At 47.3% G+C, this 21,657-nt stretch overlaps 1 pseudogene; it reads left to right on the forward strand.

The window, feature by feature from the left end:
* Nucleotides 1-3,071: 3,071 nt before the first annotated feature.
* Nucleotides 3,072-20,730, forward strand: LOC123188787 (probable anion transporter 2, chloroplastic; annotated as a pseudogene).
* Nucleotides 20,731-21,657: the final 927 nt, after the last annotated feature.

Raw genomic sequence — 21,657 nt, forward strand, 5'->3', positions numbered from 1 at the left:
GATTTGACCAAATCTTTGACTGGCTCTATCTTTTTAAATATAAGTCCAAATGAACTGATTCTTTTTCCTACCTCTCTCAAATTTCACCTAGTTTATTTTAAGATTTATTTGAAAAAATTTCAGAACAACTTTTGGTGCTGTTTTTATTTTGTGTGTTAATTCTTTTATATTGCTAAAATAGGATTTTTGAAGAGAGGAGAAATGTTTCAAGTTTTGGAGTGCACCCTGCCTTTCCACACATTGAAGGCAAGCATTCTGAATCCCGGCATAATATTTTTGCTGTGATTGTTGATACATTTATAACACCACCGCATTTCGAAGAACTTGTTATTTCATGTGATATGATCATATGCATGGGTGCATGTTATTGATTTCCATGCTGTTGGAAATGGACACACTTGTGATGATAATCACCCTCATGTGCCTTGCATGCATACCGGCAGGAACCCGGGAAAACCTCTGCCTTGGGTAGGCATGAGTTTGTTGCCGGTCTCCGTCGGGACGGTTATGTTTGGTATGGCATGGCAAGGTGATACGAGCGGTGACTCTGTTGGATGAAATATATTCGTTATACTAATCATGCAGAGAATACTTAAACCTCCTGAGTCGACCGTAGATCGAGTCTTGTGCCAGTAACCCCCATACTTTTTTTGTACTACCACTCGTCTCTACAGCAAGTAGAGTATGGTTCAGTAAGTTGTCAACCTCTTTCTAGCACACACCGTACAGAGAGGCCATAGTGGAAGATACCGGTTGTAGCTGGTAGGCAGGCCACCTGGTCCGGGGGCATGGGTGTTTCCGGTTGGGACCGAGAGGGGAGGCCACCCCTTAGAGCGCGCGATATAAATTTGATCCCATGCTACGCGAGGTTGTAGCCTCCCCACTTAGAGTTTGCTTGAGAGGTGTCGTGGGTGATTCCAGACACGTGTGAGTTAAGCTGGTGTGTGCAAGTTAGGTGTGTTTTCAACAAAAAGACCGTAGACGGAATTAGCCCCGATGGACTAAAGAAATCCGTTACTCGTGGGTAAAGAGTACACCCTCTGCAGAGATTAAACCTATTCGAATAGCCGTGTCCATGGTTAAGGATTACAGTCTGGGATGGGTCAAGTGTCGGTCTTAGTGTCGGTCTTCGGAGGTGAAACTGTTAACCAGAACTGGAATTACTACTACTGTGACTTGTGAAAATTATGATTATTATTATTGTTGACTAACCCGTGATATTATTGTTATTATCGAGTATCTCTGGGATGGTTCTACCTCCGGGATATTCACTATGATTGTTTATTTTAAAGCCCTTTATGTGGTGTCGCTCAGACGCCCGACTGTGGCATTTCTTTTAAAGCCCTTTATGCGGTGTCGCTCAGACGCCCGACTGTGGCATTTCTTTTAAAGCCCTTCATGCGGTGTCGCTCAGACGCCCGACTGTGGCATTTATTTTAAAGCCCTTTATGTGGTGTCGCTCAGACGCCCGACTGTGGCATTTCTTTTAAAGCCCTTTATGTGGTGTCGCTCAGACGCCCGACTGTGGCATTTCTTTTAAAGCCCTTTATGTGGTGTCGCTAAGACGCCCGACTGTGGCTTTGCTTGTTATTTATTTCATAAATTTTAATACTACTTTGTTATTGCAATTTTATAAATAACTTGCTTGCACGCATCAGAGATTTATTTATCTTTTGTGACTGACGTCATGAGCATAAAATATTTTCAGCACATCATTGTTATATTATACCTGTGTTCATAATGTTTGCGAGTACATTCAAAGTACTCACTGGCTTGTCCCTGGCTATTGTCTTGGCCAGATTTTCTTGCACGAAGAGGAGCGACGCGATGACAGCCCCGGAACCTAAGTAATGGAGATAGCAGCCTCGCGAAGATAGGAGTTAACCTGGTCACCTGTTCCCGTGGGAAATGGAGTCCCATAGACATTGATGTTTCACAACCCGCTTCCGCCATCAACCACTAGAACCCAATTGTTGTACTCACAGGCCGAAATGGTCTTGTACTACATATTTTGTATTCTGCTTGAGATTTCTGTATCAAGCTGGAGCCTCATCAGCTAACAGTAATCCTGGGGCTGATGAGCACGACGGTCTTTTCTGGAAATTTATACCCGGAAAACCCGGTCGTGACAGCACCCGGGCCCAAAGTTACAAGCATTAAGCATGGCAAAGTCATAGCAACACCAATCTAAGAACATAGTGGATATTAGGGATCAAAGCCTAACAAAACTAACTCGATTACATGATGAATCTCATCCAACTCCTCACCGACCAGCGAGCCTATGAAGAAATTACTCACACCCGGTGGGGAGCATCATGGAATTGGCGATGGAGAAGGGTTGGTGACGACGAAGAACGAGGACCCCCCTCTTCAGAGCCCCAAACGGACTCCAGATCTGACCTCCCGAGGAAGAACAGGGCTTGGCGGCGGCTCCATCTCGTGGATCTTGATAATTCTTTATCTCTGATTTTTTTTCTCCAAAAATAGGATTTTATGGCGTTCATTTCAGGGTCAGCGGGGCCATCAGGTGGGGACAACCCACCTAGGCGCGCCTGGAGAGGGGGGCGCGTATTGGTGGGTTATGCTCACCCAGGTGCCCCTCTCCAGCAGGTCTTGGTTCGAGAATTCTTATTATTGATATGAAAAATCCTCGCAAAGTTTCGTTCCATTCCGAGAACTTTTATTTCTTCACAAAAACAACACCATGGTAGTTCTGCTGAAAACAACGTCAGTCCGGGGTTAGTTTCGTTCAAATCATGCAAATTAGAGTCCAAAACAAGAGGAAGAGTGTTAGGAAAAATAGATACGTTGGAGACGTATCACAAGCCTCCACAAGAAAGACCACGACCCAACGCCACCCAGGTATCCCTCCAGCCCTCGCAGTAATCATGCTCATTGATTAATCCAATCTACGATTAACCCCGACATGTCTCCTCATGCTCCTCCCCCAACACCGCGGGACTATAAAATAGACCGTGGCCACGCGATCTTCACACAATTGAGTGGAAGAAAGATTGGGGAGGACTCCTCGGAGTTATTTTGAAGGAGGTTTGGAGGCCACGACGAGGGACATGGGTATGTTTTACCATGAGCTGAAAGAGAGGCAGTTGTGCGGGCTTCATAGCCTAAATACAGCATTGCACGGCCCGTTCTTCTGCGAGTCTGACCTCCTAGAGATCGTTGCAGACCTTGACGCTCATGAGTGGGAGGTCATGGTTCGTGCTGGCACCATCGCCACGGTGATTTCTCGCCGACGGCGAGGGATCCCACGACATCTCCAACAGCAGGGACTTTAGTGTGAGGTAAATTATCTTGTCCAACCCCACGCACCCAGCTCAAGCCTTTCTAAATGCTTTTGTTATGCATGCTACTATCCTACCAATTGTGATATTTGTTATGTTGTGCATGACAAAGCAGTTGTATGGTTTGAATCTAGTAAAAGTAGCAATTTTCAATTCCTAGTTGAATTTTATTCAGTACCAAAATGTATACAAATAACAAACCATGCACAAGAATATATGTAACGAGAGTAGAGTAGCATGAAGTTACTTCTCTAGATTCCATAAGGTGTCTGGTGTACAGTCCTTCAAATTGGAAAAGGGAAACGTGCGATGAAGCTTCTGACCTAGTATGGAAGTTGACACATTTTGCAAGATCAACTTTCCAATCTGTTTTGATTAACAATACAGAGCTTGTTCAAATCACTGAAATGACAAAGGTCACAAACTTACTGACTACGAAACAGCTCGATCGCTGGGCAACGTGTTCTTTACACACAATCCAAATCAAGGAGAAATCGAGAGGGAGTCGTTGGAGTTTTTCTGAAGGAGCATGGGAGGAGGAGTCCGGGACGGGCAACGTGGGGATGATGTAACATAAGCTGCAAGAGAGGCAACCATGTGGGCTCCATAGCCTCAACACGGCGTTGCAAGGCACATTCTTTAGCGAGGCCAAACTCTACACCTTGGTGGTCGCAAGTGGGAGGTTATGTCCCGCACAAGCACCATGGGCATGGGACATTTCCTTGCCAGGGGCAAATGGCCACATAACATCTCCAACGACGAGGACTTCAATGTTCAACTTTTTTTAGTGCTCTCGGGATTTTAGAAACATTTGTGGAGATTACATTTTTGAAAAATAAGGGAATTATTGGCAATAAGAGGGATTTATGTAGGATTTGGTATTTCTTTTGATGCATTTGTATGCTCGCAACTCATTACGTGCTTGATTAGTGTAATCTTATGAGTAAATATGCCAGTGGTGATAGCTATCAAATAACACGATTCCTAGTGGTCATGAAAGAGACTTGATGGCGCTGTCATATGCCTTGTATGGGGATGAGCATTTGATGTGGTCCCTGGCTCCAAACTTGACAAAGATGATGAGGAACAACTTGCTCCATTGCCCATAGCTGGGCTCTGAAGGCCAAGAACATTGGTGACATAGGACTTGTTGTTGATTATTTTTCCGCTAAAGGGATATATTAATATCAAGAAGCTACCAATTACAATGGTCCTCTGCACCAACAAGAATAGAATTGAAGGAGCAGGGAAGGACTGGAGGGGGTAGCAGCCCATGTTGTAGTCAACACTCCCATATTGTACTATCTGCCAAACTAAAGCGAGTTCATTCGGTTGTTTCAGTCAACCACTGCAATGTGCACCTTTTAAGGGTGATTTTGATGGGGATTGTTGGCATTGAAATGTCCCACAACCTACATAATCAAGAGATGACTTGGAGCGCAAGTTAGCTTAAGCCACCAACTGTTGAATGTGCAAGATGGTCGAAGTTGTTAGAGTTGTATTCTAGCATGTATATTTTCCCCATTGCTAGAGAGCCATTGGCCCTCATGGAATACAAGTTGCATATTCCGAACATGGTATTAGAGCACAAAAGCTTGGTGCCATTAACAAATGATCTAGCTTCTGCATACATGTTAACAATCTCGAAGGTTATGCCATTCACTCTTAGTGACCCCAAAACCATCAATAATTAAATATATGCACTCATAGTCCACTGTGGACCGATAAGCAGTTGTTCAACATGCTGCTTCCTTCTGATATAAATTTCAGCAATGATGCTAAGTTACACATCATAGATGGTGAAATCCTTGCCCACTTATCTATATCTTTTTGGCTACAAAATAGCATATCTGGACTTCTCTCTATCATGTTCAAACAATATGGCAGCAAGGCTCTCGAGTACCTCTCTTCTTCTCAGGAACTATGGGAGTTCTTAACCATGAAGGGTTAAGTGTTTGTCTTTCAAATATCTATCGGTGCTCAGACCATTACTCAAGGAGGAAACTTGCTGATGAAGTTAATCTTACATGAGATGATGCTAAAGAGGCTTTTCATTGCAAACAATTATTGTTGAGTCCAAATTACATACGAAGACTTAAGTGTTATGGTGACTGTGTTGATCTATCCAATTCTTATGAATAGTCTGATTTCATTCAAAACATCGACCAATCATCCAAATCTTCAATCATGGCATTTAAGTGTCCTAAGTGATCTTCTAAAGATGGTGTAAGGACACTCCCAATGCTTGTATCTTAGCACAATTTCATAGGTAGGAATCTGATGTGGAACCCTATTTAATAAGGAAAAAGAGAGCAATCATATCTTAATCTAGATAATATAGATCTTAGCACCAAAACTAAGGCATCTCATGACTTTTCTCTCACAAAAGACATGAAATAAAGGTTATTTTAGAAACAAGACTAAGATGTAGTGCACTGGGACTGCGCTAACACATGCCTAAAGATAATTAAATGATGAAGATGATTGATGCAAGAAGTACCGGTCTTTACCTTCCAGCAAGCAAATTTCCCTTTAGAATTCCTTTCGAACTCTCATGTGCTAGCTGGAATAGACATAAATCACTGACATTGCTGAGGGCATGGGTAAATGCTTGGGTAACCAACACTTGTATGCTGTGATCAGGAATTCTTTTGTAGACCATTTAAACCCATTGGAGTGCCTTCTTCATTAAGCATTTGGTAGAGCAAATTTCTTCAGTGAGAATACAGATGTCCGCACGGCATTAACAAGAAAACTAATGTATCACATGAGGGATATATGTGTTGCTTATAACGGGACTTCTAGAAGTTCTTATGGGCAACTAATGTATCACTGACACTGCTCCCAAAATTAAAGTGCTAGATCCACCTTTTTTAAATCCGGTGATGGCACTTTTCCCAAAATTAAAGTGCTAGATGCATTTCTCCCAAACACCAAAAATTCTCTTCTAGCAAATCCACCATCATGCAAGCCCGGTGCCTCCTGTCATGGCAATTCTTCCACACCTACATCCTTTATAAAACTGCCTTATGGCCAGACATGTGTGTTTTACACACAATCGACTCAAGTAGAGATCACGAGCTATGTTGCGCGGATACTTCAGAAAGCGTGCGTATCCAACCGGATACTGCCCCAATACGGCCCGATATGTATCCCGGGCCTGATATGTGTCCCTCGATATTTTTCCGGAAAAATAGAAAATAATATTTGATACGCCTGGGATACGTTTTGGATACGTGAAACCCGTCGTTCGACTTAAAATCCCCTCAGACTCCCTCGTGGAGCCGCCACAACTCTTCATAAATTCCTAGCCCATAAAGTCCTCTCCTCACCCACTTGTTCAGTCGTACAGAAATTCAATCTAATAGTCGATCAGTCATCAGCTCACCGCCAGCAGGAGACTTCGTCGTGTCCCCTGCACCAATGGGAGGTATTCTCTTCTCCCTCCGCTTCTCTAACCTCTCTTCATCTCCTTCTTTGATCTGCCCATGTGATGGGAGCACAACAAAGATCGTCGTGGTGATCATCGAGGATACGCAGGGCAGCCACAAGGCGGCTGAAAGATATGGGGATCCGTCGTGAGAGATCGACAGCTATGCATACCCTCTTTGTTTTCTCTCCATGTTTGATTTACTTTCATCATTGGTACCATGGATTGTGCTTTACTATATAAAAAAGCCAGCACTTCGCTAGATCTTTCAAATAAGGAAAACGACCAGGCCACAAAAACTGAATCCTGGCACGATGGCTGATGCCCGTCTGTTTGATCAGAGTAATGAAACCCGGTGACACTTGCCAGGTCATTTGTGGTTGGAAGCAAGAGGATGGATCATATGGTAGCCGACCAGAAAAAAGAAAGGGAAGGAGGGATGAACGAACCTGCGAAGTGACTCGAAGACGGCCGTCGGCCGGCCGCGGCAACGATGAATCCTGGTGGCGGTGACAGCATCATCTGCCTCAACACGACTGCTCCGCTCTCACTCTCGTTCCTCGTCGTAATCATCATGCTCGGTGGCAGCTTGGACGACGATCTCATGCCAGACGAGTGTTAACGTATCATGTGCTGCCTAGTCTCTTTCATAAGATCGGTCTTTTGGTTGCATTGGCTAGAACATGCACTTCTACCTGGTAGCAGAGCCAAGAGGTCTTGAGTTCAAGACCCGGCTGGCACAATTAAATTGCAGCCCACTTTCGGTCCACGTTTAGGCCCGAGGGAGCCACACGTGAGGGGGAGTGTTGACGTATAATGTGTTGCCTAGTCTCTTCCATAAGATCGGTCTTTTGATTGCATTGGCTAGAGCATGCACTTCTACAACGAGGACCAATTGGTGATGACGGAGTAGCGGAGTGTGGGTGAGGGAGTCCTGGATTAGGGGGTGTTCGGATAGCCGAACTATACCTTCAGCCGGACTCCTAGACTATGAAGGTACAAGATTGAAGACTCCGTCCCGTGTCCGAAGTGATTTTCCTTGGCGTGGAAGGCAAGCTTGGCGATGCGGATGTTCAGATCTCCTACCATTGTAACCGACTCTATTTAACCCTAACCCTATCCGGTGTCTATGTAAACTGGAGGGTTCTAGTCCGTAGGACAACATACACATCAACAATCATACCATAGGCTAGCTTCTAGGGTTTAGCCTCTCTGATCTCGTGGTAGATCAACTCTTGTATTACCCATATCATCAATATTAATCAAGCAGGACGTAGGGTTTTACCTCCATCAAGAGGGCCCGAACCTGGGTAAAACTTCGTGTCCCCTACCTCCTGTTACCATCCGGCCTAGACGCACAGTTCGGGACCCCCTACCCGAGATCCGCCGGTTTTGACACCGACATTGGTGCTTTCATTTAGAGTTCCTCTGTGTCGTCGCCATCAGGAAGGATGCCTCGACCCATCTTTAAAGACGACACCGTTGCTAAGGGAGCGTTGGCTGTCGGCCAAACCCTCCGGCTAGGTGGTTTTCTTATGACCACCTGTTCGGCTTCTACGCCGACGATGAATTCTCGATCCATCGAAAACAATCTTCATGTCAACTCGGAACTTGCCGAGAAGTTAAGTCCAATAGAGCTTTCCTCCATAAACAAGCTCTTGGATCGCTTCGCCGCCCTGGGAGTCGCTACGGATTATGACCAGATTGGGCCTAAAACCAATCTGAGAGAGATTAACTCTCCCCAAGCCACCCATCACGTTGCTGTGGTAGAGGGACAGTGCGGCGATCCTTCATCTATCCTAAGGACTCGCTACGTCCGGATTCCTGATCCCTCCAAGCCGGATGTCCGCGGAGGGGAGGATATCACTCAAGACCTGAACCGAGAATCAGGCGACGGACTGGATTCATTGGATGACACCCAGGAATCGAAACTTTTGAGTTTAGAAATTCCTCGGCCTCTGAGCCTCAGAAGGGGTAAGGCTTCAGATTCAATTCCACCCACCCACCCAAACATTAGCGATCTATCCCAAATCAGGCAAGAGTCCAAAGAAACAGTACATCATTACTGGGCCAGATTCCTCCTGGTTATGCACATGATAAAGGGCTGCCGCGAGGAAGACGCAATTTCATCCTTCTGCAATAATTGCACGGACAAGGGAATACTCAACGCCATAAGTCGCCGTGATATTACACGCTTCGTTGACTTAGCGTCCATAGTATGAAAGTACTGTGGGATGGAAAGCGCCCGGAAAACCGAAACAAAATTTTAGGACAATCCGACCCTTAATGCAAGCCCAGTCCAAAATAAAAGGGTGCATCATCGGGAGACACCCGGGTCAAACACCAAAAGGCAAAAACCCTCTTCAGGGCATGGAACCGTACTGGAAGGATGGCTTAATGGACCCTGTAAAATTCATAGTACAGAGGACGCCACACCAACTCACAGCCTTAGAGCATGTTGGATACTCCGGTAGGTGGCCAAAATTGGCGAAAACCTCCAAATCCCGGAGGCCACAGAAAGCCACCCCAAAGACACCAATACGGTATTAACAGTCTTTCAGACCTTCGCATCAAATAACATGCGAAAAAGGACACTCCGCAGCCTTGCTGAAGTCTACCAAGTAGCAACAATAAACCCATGGAGTGACACGACCATTACATTCAATGCTAGTGATGAACCAAAATTCCGAACAGCCCGAGCACCAGCCGCATTGGTCCTCAGTCCAATAGTGGACGACTTTTGTCTCACCAAGGTACTCATGGACGGCGGCAGCGGATTGAACCTCATCTATGAGGAAACTCTCCAAAAAATGGATATAGACTGGAACCGCATCACGCGAAGCAGCACAACCTTTAGAGGAATAATCCCCAGTCGGGAAGCACGCTGTACAGGAAAAATCACACTAGATGTGGTGTTCGGCACGCCGGACAATTACAGGTCCGAAGAAGTCACGTTCCACGTGGCCCCGTTCAGCAGTGGTTATCACGCTTTGCTAGGGCGGGAAGCATTCACAATCTTCCAAGCAATACCCCATTACGGGTACATGAAGCTCAAGATGCCCGGGCCTAACGGGATCATCACTCTCGCTAGTGATCCATACATAGCACTCCGCGTCGAAAACAAGACAGCCGCACTGGCCCTCGAGGCACTATCCGAAGCCCTAGCGGCTGAGGAGCTGACTGTGTTGCGCTCTACGGTGAATAGGGATGATGTGGTACTCGACAAAAGATCCAAATCCACCTCCTTTAAACCAGCGGGCGAAATAGTCAAATTCCAAGTCCATCCAACGGACCCCAATAAAACAGCTTCCATCGGGGCACAGTTAAACCCTGATATAGATGCCACATTGCGAGAGTTCCTACGAGAGAACTGGGACAATTTCGCCTGGCACCCTTCAGACATGCTAGGAATCCCACGCAGGCTGGCCGAGCACAGCTTAAATATCCAAACAAGATTCAAACCTGTCAAACAGGCTCTCCGGCGTTTTTCCGAACCTAAGAGACATGCTATGGGAGAGGAGCTAGCAAAGCTATTAGAGGCCGGATTCATCAGAGATATAAAACATCCGGACTGGCTAGCAAACCTGGTGATGGTACCAGAGAAGGACAAATCCTGGCGCCTGTGTATTGATTTTAAAGACCTTAACAAGGCTTTCCCAAAGGATCCCTTCCCCCTCCCCCGCATCGATCAAATTATCGATGCAACCGCATGACATGATTCGTTGTGTTTCCTCGACGCATATTCTGGCTACCATCAAATTAAGATGGCAGAACCAGACCAAGCCGCAACGGCATTTATCACACCATACGGGCCATTCTGCTTCAACACGATGCCCTTCGGGCTCAAAAACGCCGGCGCAACATATCAGCGCATGATTCAGACATGTTTGGCAAGCCAGATCGGTAAAACAGTGGAGGCATACGTAGATGATGTGGTCGTCAAAACAAGACATGTTGAATCTCTAGTAGACGACTTGAGACTCATATTTGACAATCTCCGAACATACGACATCAAGCTCAACCCGGAAAAATGCGTTTTCGGTGTTCCAGCTGGAAAGCTCTTGGGCTTCATTATATCCAGCAGAGGAATTGAAGCAAATCCAGCCAAGATCCGAGCTCTGTCGCAACTGGATATCCCAAAGGACCTAAAACAAATACAAAGGTTAACCAGATGTGTGGCGGCTCTAAGCCGCTTTATCTCCCGCTTAGGAGAAAAGGCCCTTCCCCTTTACCGCCTCCTTCGGTGCACCGAACACTTCAAATGGACGGACGCAGCCACGGTCGGACTCAACGAAATAAAAGCCATACTGGCAACAAACCCAGTCCTGGCCGCGCCAAACACCGGCGAACCAATGCTATTGTACATCGCAGCAACACATCAGGTGGTAAGCGTAGTGCTCGTCGTCGAACAAGAGGCGGACGGACACAAATTCCCCCTTCAAAGGCCGGTCTATTATGTGTCCACTGTCCTCACTCCCTGCAAATCACGGTACCCGCATTATCAAAAGATTGCGTACGCGGTATTCATGGCATCCCGGAAGCTACGACACTACTTTCAAAGTGTTCAATAACAGTAGCCTCGGAAGTACCACTTAACGACATTATAAACAACCGTGACGCAATGGGCCGGATTGCGAAATGGGCCATCGAGCTCCTCCCGTTCGACATAACTTATAAGCCATGACGAGCCATCAAGTCACAAGTTTTGGCCGACTTCATCGCAGAATGGATGGAGGCCGAACTCCCTAGAGAGTACGACACATATTCAAATTGGATCATGCATTTCGACGGCTCCAAAATGTTGGCTGGACTGGGGCTGGCGTCGTTTTGACGTCCCCCACAGGAGACACAGTTCAATACGTACTACAGATTCTGTACACGAACTCCAACAATGCACCTGAATATGAGGCCCTTCTACATGGTCTCCGAATGACAGTATCCATGGGCATCCAACGCCTAGAGGTGCGCGGGGACTCGAACCTCACAATCTCCCAAATAAATGGAGACTTCAATGCCAAGGATCCGAAAATGGCAGCTTACCGCAACGCCGTCCTAAAAATGTCAGCTCGGTTCGAGGGACTTGAATTTCACCATATAGCCCGGGAAAATAATCAGGCGGCGGATGTCCTGGCACGCATCAGCACAAAACGCGATGTAGTCCCCCCAACATCTTCTTGGAAAGGCTTTTCAAGCCATTCGTGGCATGGGAAGGGGAGCCAAACAATAACAGCCTGGACCCAACCGCACTGCCCGACACCGAACATTCTGACACAATCGGAGGCTCCGCCATTGAAATAACACCTTCAGCCCACGTAATAATGGCCGTCATCGCCCCGTGGACAGAACCATTCCTCGCCTACCTTACTAGGCAGGAACTCCCCGAGGACCAAAATGAGGCATGCTGCATAGTGCGGCGATCCAAAGCCTACAGAGTCCACGAGGGAGAACTTTATAAGAAAAGCACTATCGGAGTCCTTCAAAGGTGCATCTCCGAAGAGGAGGGGTGGAATCTCCTGGCTGAAATCCATGCCGGACTCGGCGGTCATCACGCTGCAGCCCGGTCCCTAGTAAGCAAGGCCTTCCGTACAGGCTTTTATTGGCCGACGGCCCGTGCAGACGCTCAGGACTTAGTCCAACGATGCACCGGCTGCCAGCTCTTTGCAAACCAAAGCCATATGCCACCCACCGCCCTCCAAACTATCCCTATCACTTGGCCCTTTGCGGTCTGGGGGCTTGATATGGTTGGACCCCTTAAAGGCGGAACCCACAAGCACAAATACTTACTGGTCATGGTGGATAAGTTCACCAAATGGATAGAAGCCAAGACTGTTAAGACGGCCGAATCCGGACCTGTGATAGACTTCATATCCGGGGTCGTACACCGTTACAGCGTCCCCCACAGCATCATCACTGATAATGGCACGAACTTTACGGCCGACGAGGTAAAACTCTGGTGCAAAAACATGGGCATAAAGCTCGATTATGCTTCCGTCTATCACCCACAAACTAACGGCCAGGTCGAACGTGCAAATGGTCTTATCATGAGTGGCATCAAACCCAGACTAGTGCGGTCCCTCAAGGAATCTAACACGCACTGGGTAGAGGAGATCGACTCCGTACTCTGGGGGCTGCGGACCACGCCGAATCGCACCACCAGATACACACCATTCTTCATGGTGTACGGCACAGAGGCAGTTCTGCCTTGCGACATAATTCATGACTCACCTCGAGTGCGCATGTACGAGGAAAGAGAAGCCGAGCTTGATCGGCAGGACAGTTTGGACGCATTAGAGGAGGAGCGTGATGTGGCGAAAGCCCGTTCCACATTCTATCAACAGCAAGCTCGAAGATACCAAAGCAGAGTACGGGCCAAAAATTACAACATTGGCGAATTAGTTCTACGCCTGCCGGACAAGGAAAAGGACAAACTCAAGCCCAAGTGGGAAGGTCCCTTCATAATTGACCAAGTCCTGACTGGTGGAGCGTACCGCCTGCGAAACGCATCGGATAACCGACTCGAGTCGAACCCATGGAACGCAGCCCGTCTCTGAAGATTCTATGCCTAGCGCCGGATCCTGTGTTCGTCTCCTTACTCTGTCCATTTTTTATATACTGTCCGTCGTACATTTCTCTCCTTCTCCCTTTTTCTCTCTCTTATAACCTTTAAAGGCTCACAAATTGACGCGCTATCCGCGCTCAGTAAACCTGGGGGCTTCTTTAAACAGAAGCTTATTTATACGGGCTTCATGCCTAACACATGTGTCAAACTTCCGCATGTACCTTTATTCACCATCATATGCATCGATATGACTTAAGTTTTGGCCAAGCTGGGTTGCCTGGCTCCTGTGCTTACCCCTACGTTCCCGATTATTCGGCTAGGTGGTAAAGGGAGCACCTCTGTGATTGTTACTGCCGGATCAGCCAGACATGTACCTCAGACTGGGTGAAGCCGAAAGCTAGCGTTCTTAAGAGAATATTCGGTCGGTGAACTAAAGATGATCTTTTTCTTTATCTGTGTGCCCCCAGGCGTTTTTCCTGCGTTTCTTTTCGCAGCATGGACATGCACTTTAGGACATGCCCCCCAGGGAAAGGAACCCCTAACGGAACTATTCTCCCTAGAAGATGTTTCTTACTAACCATGTAATATAACATAAGTAGTCGGGCACTTGTCTGTTCACACACTAATGACCCCTACGCCTGGTCTCCACGCATTCCCCGGTTCCTATATAACCGCATGGGAATTCGGACACACTCCGGACCGTCAGGCCCCGAGGTTGAAGCGAAAAGGTCGGCCATGACAAATGATCTACAATCCGGCTAGAAGGCATTATAAATGTCAATTCGATTACATAGTCATTTTGACTGATTGTATTCCTCTTCAATACCATCTAACAGGCTGTCTAATTTACAGTCCTGCTAGGAGTACTTTGCAGCCAACTCTACTTGGCCGTACACTAAGCTTACAGGGATCTCCTTCCCATCGGGCCCTACAGGACCAACCTCAGCCATATGGTTAGCGTCGGCCTGTGAATACCGCGTCTTCACCATGGCCCAGGCCTCCCTAGCGCCTTGACAGCAGGCTGATATCTTCCACAACTGAAAGCGCTGCCGTGCTCCCCTCAGCTTCTCCGCAAGCTCTCCAAGACCTTCGGGTGTGGAGATGGATGGCCACAGGACCTGGGCGACGCCTCACATCACCTGCCGAACTCGATCGAGCAATTGCAAGAGCTCGGGAAGGTCACCCGTAGAACCGGGCTTCTCCTCTACAGGACGACCTGTTAACATACCTACAGATATTGCTCTGTTAATCAATGGCACCGCCGACCTTTCTTTTAAAAGGTTCGTTCAAGCACTTACTAAATATGCCGCGCCGAAGCCGCTGATTCTCCTTCACGGAGTTTGATAGCTGGGCACGAACATCTTTTAGCTCGACGCCCAGCCGGGTGTTGGCATCTTGGAGAACGTTCTTCTCCCCCATCACCTTTAACAGCACCCTCTCACCAGCCCTTAGTTGGTGTTCGAGGTGTTGCCTTTCCGGATTCAATCCGGGGCCATCTGCAATTTTATTTGTCAGATTCGCACAAAAGTCGTGCTTCGCCACATACTTATATTTTGAAATGTATATTACCAGAGGGGGTCTCCTTAGGCTCCCCCGCCGCGGCCAGTGCGGCCTCCAGTTGGGCTTTGCACTCGTCCAGCTCCTGGGTCAGTAGGGAATTCTTTTCTGTAAGAACCTGCATTTCAAATGATCCTTAAACCAGTTATTCTAACTGTTTTCAGTCTCGGGGGCTGCTGCTACATATATATTTACCAAAATTTTCTTACCCGTATGTCTTTTACATATTGCTCCGTGGCTCTGGCTAGACCATTTTGAGCAGCACGGAGGTGCGCATCTCACGAATTGAAGGCATCTAATGCCTCTTGGGAGAAGCAAGCGTCGCGAAGAATTGTCCGGCGACGCCTGTGGTTCATGGCACTTTCCACCTCTGAGTTGGTGGCAGATAACCCGTCCGCATCCTCCATCAAAGGAACGTCTGGCGCACGCCTCACGCTCTCTTCCGCCCCCGGACCAGGCTTTGGAGCCTGGCTGGTGGAGGCGCGATTAGCAGCCTCTCCGGATATAGTCCGGCGAGGTCTCTTTGTCCTGAAAAGGGCACGAGTGTCAAATGTGCCTCGAAGGTATAACAACTGAGATAAAGGGGCGCGCCATACCTCCGGACTATACCTTTTTTCTGCCCATGGGGCCTTGCGGCCCCTGGTTGGTTTGTCGCTGCAGGTTCGGCCTTCTGCCTCAAAAACCTCCCCTGCAAAGTTCGGTTGCAATCAGGAAATTAAACACGCGTGGACGGACCCCTTTCCGGGGTACAGGGACTTCGGTCTCAGGTACCTGGGGTGTTCGGATTAGCCCGGGGTAATCGACCGTAATGGCCACCAGGGCGTTGTCCTCGATCAATTGATGGAACACTCCATCAATCAGCTCCACAGATATGTCCGGATCCTCTTGAGAGGCCAGATCGAGAGACCGTCCTGAGTCCTCGGGTTGTGGAGGCGGGCTGCTTATGTCCTTAATGGCCCGGCGCAGTTCCTGCGTTGAAGTCATCAGACTAAGTATTTAACAATGGGAACACTAAACGGATGAGCAAGTAAATGCGACCACTCACCCAGCTTGGGGGATTGTGCATAGAGAATCCACCCTGTGGGTTGACGTGGTGAAATTCCTCCTCTTCTCCCTTGTACAAAGTGGACAAGATCTTTAATAGAGCGGCAACTGAATCTGGCCCTTTACGGCCGTAGCGGGTGGCGTCGTCCTCCCCGTTGAAATCCCACATGGGGTGGCTTCTTTACTAAAGCGGCTGCACCCCCCGCATGATGCATTCGGCCATAACTCCGATCATGGTTAGTCCGGAATGGGCTAACAATCTTATTCGGCCCATGAGATAAACGATGTCCCTATCACTTTCCCTTTGAGGGCTCCGTGGACGCCAGCTTAGGCGCTTCTTTAAAGGAGCATTATCAAACTCTGGGAGGCCGATCCGGATAGGATCCGGCAGCGGGACGTCTTCTATATAGAAGCTTTCCGAGGGCCAGTCTTCGAACGCCTTCTTTGGGGTTCCGGACAAATATCCGGCCCCGGCGATGCGCCATACTCCGGCTCCGCCCACTTGATACATTGACCCTTTCTTGGAACGAGGCACGAGGCAAAATAGCTCCTTCCATAGTCCGAAATGAGCTTCAATACCCAAGAACAGCTCGCAGAGGGCTACAAAGCCCGCGATATGCAATACTGAGGCAGGCATGAGATGATGTAGCTGGAGGCCGTAGAACTCCAACAGCCCCCGGAGAAACGGGTGGATGGGAAATCCGACCCCCCTTATTAAGTAAGGAACAAGGCACAGCCGCTATCCTTTGGATGGATTAGGGGCATTCTCTGCTTGCTCTCCGCCGTTGTAGACGGCAAGACCGGCTCGGACCAGGACCATATAGGCCGGGGGGAGAAATCCCTGGGTCTGAAGCATCACTAGCTCGCTATGCAGAGTAGAACATCTCTCCTAATATCCAGGCTTAGGGCTAGGAGGGCGAGATGAGGAGTTGCGGCAGCTGGCCATGGTGGAATGGACCTTTGTCGGATGCGCTCTGATGAACACTCGTGGAGAGGAGAAGGTGTGGATTGGATCTAAATCCTCATCCCCTTAAAAAGGGCAACTCATTTACACGGCTAGGGGTGTGAACGTAAAAACACTCGGACTTTTCATATTCGATTGACATGTGGAAAACGGCCATTATTGGGCGTAGAAGCCAAGGAGCGCCACATCTACAAGAAACCGGACTTCATTCAAACAGGTACACAGAACTTGGAGGAGAAACCGCCTTGCAATGCCGAAGACAATCTGCGCGCCGGACTCATCTCATTGAAGCCTGGTTCGGGGGCTACTGAGGGAGTCCTGGATTAGGGGGTGTTCGGATAGCCGAACTATACCTTCAGCCGGACTCCTGGACTATGAAAGTACAAGATTGAAGACTCCGTCCCGTGTCCGGAAGGGATTTCCTTGGCGTGGAAGGCAAGCTTGGCGATACGGATGTTCAGATCTCCTACCATTGTAACCGACTCTATGTAACCCTAACCCTATCCGGTGTCTATATAAACCGGAGGGTTCTAGTCCGTAGGACAACATACACATCAACAATCATACCATAGGCTAGCCTCTTGGGTTTAGCCTCTCTGATCTCGTGGTAGATCAACTCTTGTATTACCCATATCATCAATATTAATCAAGCAGGACGTAGGGTTTTACCTCCATGAAGAGGGCCCGAACCTGGGTAAAACTTCGTGTCTCCTGCCTCCTGTTACCATCCGGCCTAGACGCACAGTTCGGGACCCCCTACACGTGAGGGGGAGTGTTGACGTATAATGTGTTGCCTAGTCTTGTTACCATAAGATCGGTCTTTTGATTGCATTGGCTAGAGCATGCACTTCTACAACGAGGACCAATTGGTGATGACGGAGTAGCGGAGTGTGGGCGTGAGGGGCAAGCAATGGCGGAGCCAGGAATTTGCTCCTAGGTATTCATTGTAGATTTTTTTTGCAATGCAATAGAAAGTTGCTAAGCCAGATTTATTTTTGTCAATGCAATAGAAAACAAACTGAAATGTCTGAATGATGCAGATTCTTACATTACAAGAACACAAGAAAAATATCTGATTCGTTCTACAATTGCATCAAACAAAGTAGCAATCAGTTGCTAATGCACACATGTACAGCCTGGCAATGAGCAGAGCTCCAAGTGGTCACATTCAATATTTCAATAGCACTTTTGGAGTTTTGGTCATGCCAATATATAATTTCATGGGTTTGTTTTCTTTTGAAAATTTAACAATACACAGTTGCATTTCATGTAGTATGCTTGCTGAAAATTACTCCCCCGATTCCATAATGTAAGACGTTTTTTTGCACTACACTAGTGTTAAAATGCGTCTTACATTATGGGACAGAGGGAGTATGTTCTTATGATAGTTAAACCTCCTGTGCTTAAAGTTGTTTGCATAGTTCATATGTTCGAAAATTTCTAGATGATTACTATGGTTTTCATTTTAATAGTTGGCAGATGGAAAGGATTCATGAACCATCAACATGATGCCAGAATTATCTTGATCTAAGAATACAGTGATTCGTTCTAAATTTCACCAAACAAAGTAGCAATCAGTGGCAGTGGCATGGACAGACATTTTCGTTCTAAATTTCATCAAGCAATATAGTGTTTCGTTCTTATAATTTCATAAAAAAGATTGGGATTCGCTATAAATCATAGGAGAAAATTACGTGGGCCGGAAACTTGCTTGCTGGTCCCGGGTGCCCTGTAGCCCTGGTGGTGTCGTCCGCCGCAGCGTTGTCGCTTCCATCACTGCAGCAGCTAGGTCGGGACAGCCGAGTAGGGGAGAAGCGTACTGATGTCTGGATCATGCTCCTCCCACCGGCCAGTTGAAGGCCGGCCTCCGTCAAGCGTCAGCTAGGTTAGGGAATTGGGAATCAGACGACTGGCTGGTTCGTGTCGTGTGTGGCGTGGACTGGAGTACTGGACGCAGTCAGGTGACAGGTGGGTTGCTCTCGGGTGCTCTGCCGCTTTGGGCTTTAGATTGTGGCTTGATTAAATGCTTGGGGGATGTATAAGTGTGTATATAAATTATTATTTTTTGCCAAAAACTTGGGTATTCCATGGAAATCCCAGGAATACCCCTGCCGCCGCCACTGGGGGCAAAGTGGAGATTTGATTAGGAGCAGGCGCGGGATGGGGGTAGGCCGGTAGGGCGCGTAACGAGCGAGTGTTCGTGATGCTTGAATGAACAATGTAACAAATGAGACTTTTTTTACGAGGGTGGGTTCGCTCACTCCTGACTGACTGACTGCAGCCCACCCTTGACTACTACTCTATAGCGCCTAGCCCCAACGCTTTCATGCACGGACTCGCCCGTTCCGGCAGGCCACCTATCCATATGAATATGAAAAAAGAAAGACTATTGTCCCATGGACACGCGCTGCACAAAGAGAATACTGGCCATGATGAGTAAAGGAAAAGGGCAACAAAGTTATAAAACCCAAATTATCTAGATGAAAAACCAAGAAGCGAGGAATGGCGATACCCGTCCCTTGGTCCTTCCATCGATGGGGATGACACCATTGCCCTCAGTGCCACACTATCGACCAATACCTTCCTTTCGTCGACTGGGGCGGCGCCATTCCAATATTCATACATGTGCACAGGGTGCATGACAGCATGAGTGCAACACATCTCCATTAAGGGTACATCACTCAAAAACTACAACAGCAGCCATGAAACACCTGCTCTACACACGTCACTTCTACATACTACACAATCACACAATCAAAAGTCAAAGGCAGCAAATCACCATCCTTAAGAGAAGTGTTCTCAAAGATGGAAATGTGGGCCATAATTGTAGCTAATGTCATAAACAAGTGGGTAAGAATGACTGACCAGCAGAACTAAACTTTTGTGATACTGTATCTAGATATTAACATCTTGAAATTCAAAATACCATGCAGGGCTACTTTGTCCTACTATCATGGATGCCGGTGTACTTCAAAACGGTATGTCATCAAAGCTTCTAAAATCATTCTAATGGGTCTGCCTTACAAGTCAGCTATAAGCTGTTCATTCTGGCTATTATCCCAACAGGTATATAATGTCAATTTGAAACAAGCTGCATGGTTCAGCGCCATACCTTGGGGCGTCATGGGCTCATGGCTCTATCAGGATATGTTGCGGGAGCTTCTGCAGATTTCATGATCAAATCCGGCTTATCTATGGTGCGAATCCGGAAAATTATGCAGTCAATTGGTTTTATCGGGCCAGGTGTGTCATTGCTATGTTTAAGATTTGCCCAAACACCATCGGTTGCAGCAGTTATCATGACCGCTGCCTTGGGTTTGATTTCCTGCAGTCAAGCTGGGTACTTTTGTAATGTACAGGTAACTACTGTTCATGTTTCCTCATATCATATCCTGATCATACCATCTCTACTCAGAGTGCCTGTTCTTCTGAATCAGTAGCTCCACTAACAATATGAATGTGTTTCACTATTTTCTTTCCGTCAGGACATTGCCCCAAAATACGCTGGATCCCTACACGGTATGTTCGCAAACTTCTTTGATAGCATCAGTAGACAACAAGATCCATATTTCTGCATTGCTGAATTGATTCTTCAGCACTTATATCTGGCATCTCTAAGCTGCTTGAACAGGAATGACGAACGACATTGGGACAGTGGCCGCCATAGTTAGCACAGTAGGAGCAGGATACTTCGTCCAGTGGCTGGGATCCTTCCAGGCCTTCCTCACCCTAACGGCGGTGCTCTATTTCAGCGCCACCGTCTTCTACAACATCTATGCGACAGGAGACCTGGTTTTTGACTGAGCTGAAAGATACTGTTAATGTCAAATGTACAATTACAGCTTGTAAAATGTCTGTCTGCGCCCACCGCGCAGAGCAAGGAAACAAATAAAATTAAGATTGATTGGTTGGCTCATTCATATAAGACTTAGCGCAACCATGGTGGCTTTGTATCCGTGAAAAAGGTAGGGAATGTGGAGATCTCTTCAACAAAATTATCTCTCTTTTAGTACTCCCTCCGTCTCACAATGTAAGACGTTTTTGCAAGATATGTTAGCTTGTAAAAACATCTTATATTATGAGACGGAGGGAGTAGTAAGAAAAGGTACCAGCAACTGATAACCATGTCGCCTCTTACATTACTTTCACTCATTTATCCATTCAGGTTACAGAGTTCAGTAGTACTGAACTCTGAACAATCGAACAATGTTTCAGGCTTTATATTTACAGCCGGGCATATTCATTCCGTTTACAACAGTGGCAGCTCTCATTGTTCTACCTTCCCATGCCTTCTCTTAATATACAGAAGTTGCCATGATGCACTTTGTTACCTCAAAACGATCGATGACATTTCATATGACCGAAATCCTAGTCAGGAGTCACTGCTGCTAGGTTTGTTCGAAACTGGAATAACCTATAGACAGAAAAACGGTCTATTAGGAATTGGTACATGAAACTTTGTGCTTGGCTAAATCCACATGCGAGACGAACGGATCAACATAGTGGCCATTCAAGAAATCATGCGCACGGATTTCGCTCTTCAGGAGCTTGAACGGTCGAGCACCCACCTCTTTGCCTCGCACTGGTTCCCTTCTAGTGAGAATGCCGGCCATTCGGGTGGGCATCCTTTTAGGCGTAAAGGATGCCACCTTCGAGGTGGGTAGCATGGACATAGGCGAGTTTTATGTTAGCATGGAGGTCTTCGAGAGGGATCTCAACTGCAAATGGGAGATTGTCGTAGTCTATGGCCCCGCCGACCACCATCGTTCCGAGGCCTTCCTCGACGAGCTCCTGAGGAAGG

Source organism: Triticum aestivum, chromosome 1A (assembly GCF_018294505.1).
Source record: "Triticum aestivum cultivar Chinese Spring chromosome 1A, IWGSC CS RefSeq v2.1, whole genome shotgun sequence".
NCBI classification, from domain to species: domain Eukaryota; kingdom Viridiplantae; phylum Streptophyta; class Magnoliopsida; order Poales; family Poaceae; genus Triticum; species Triticum aestivum.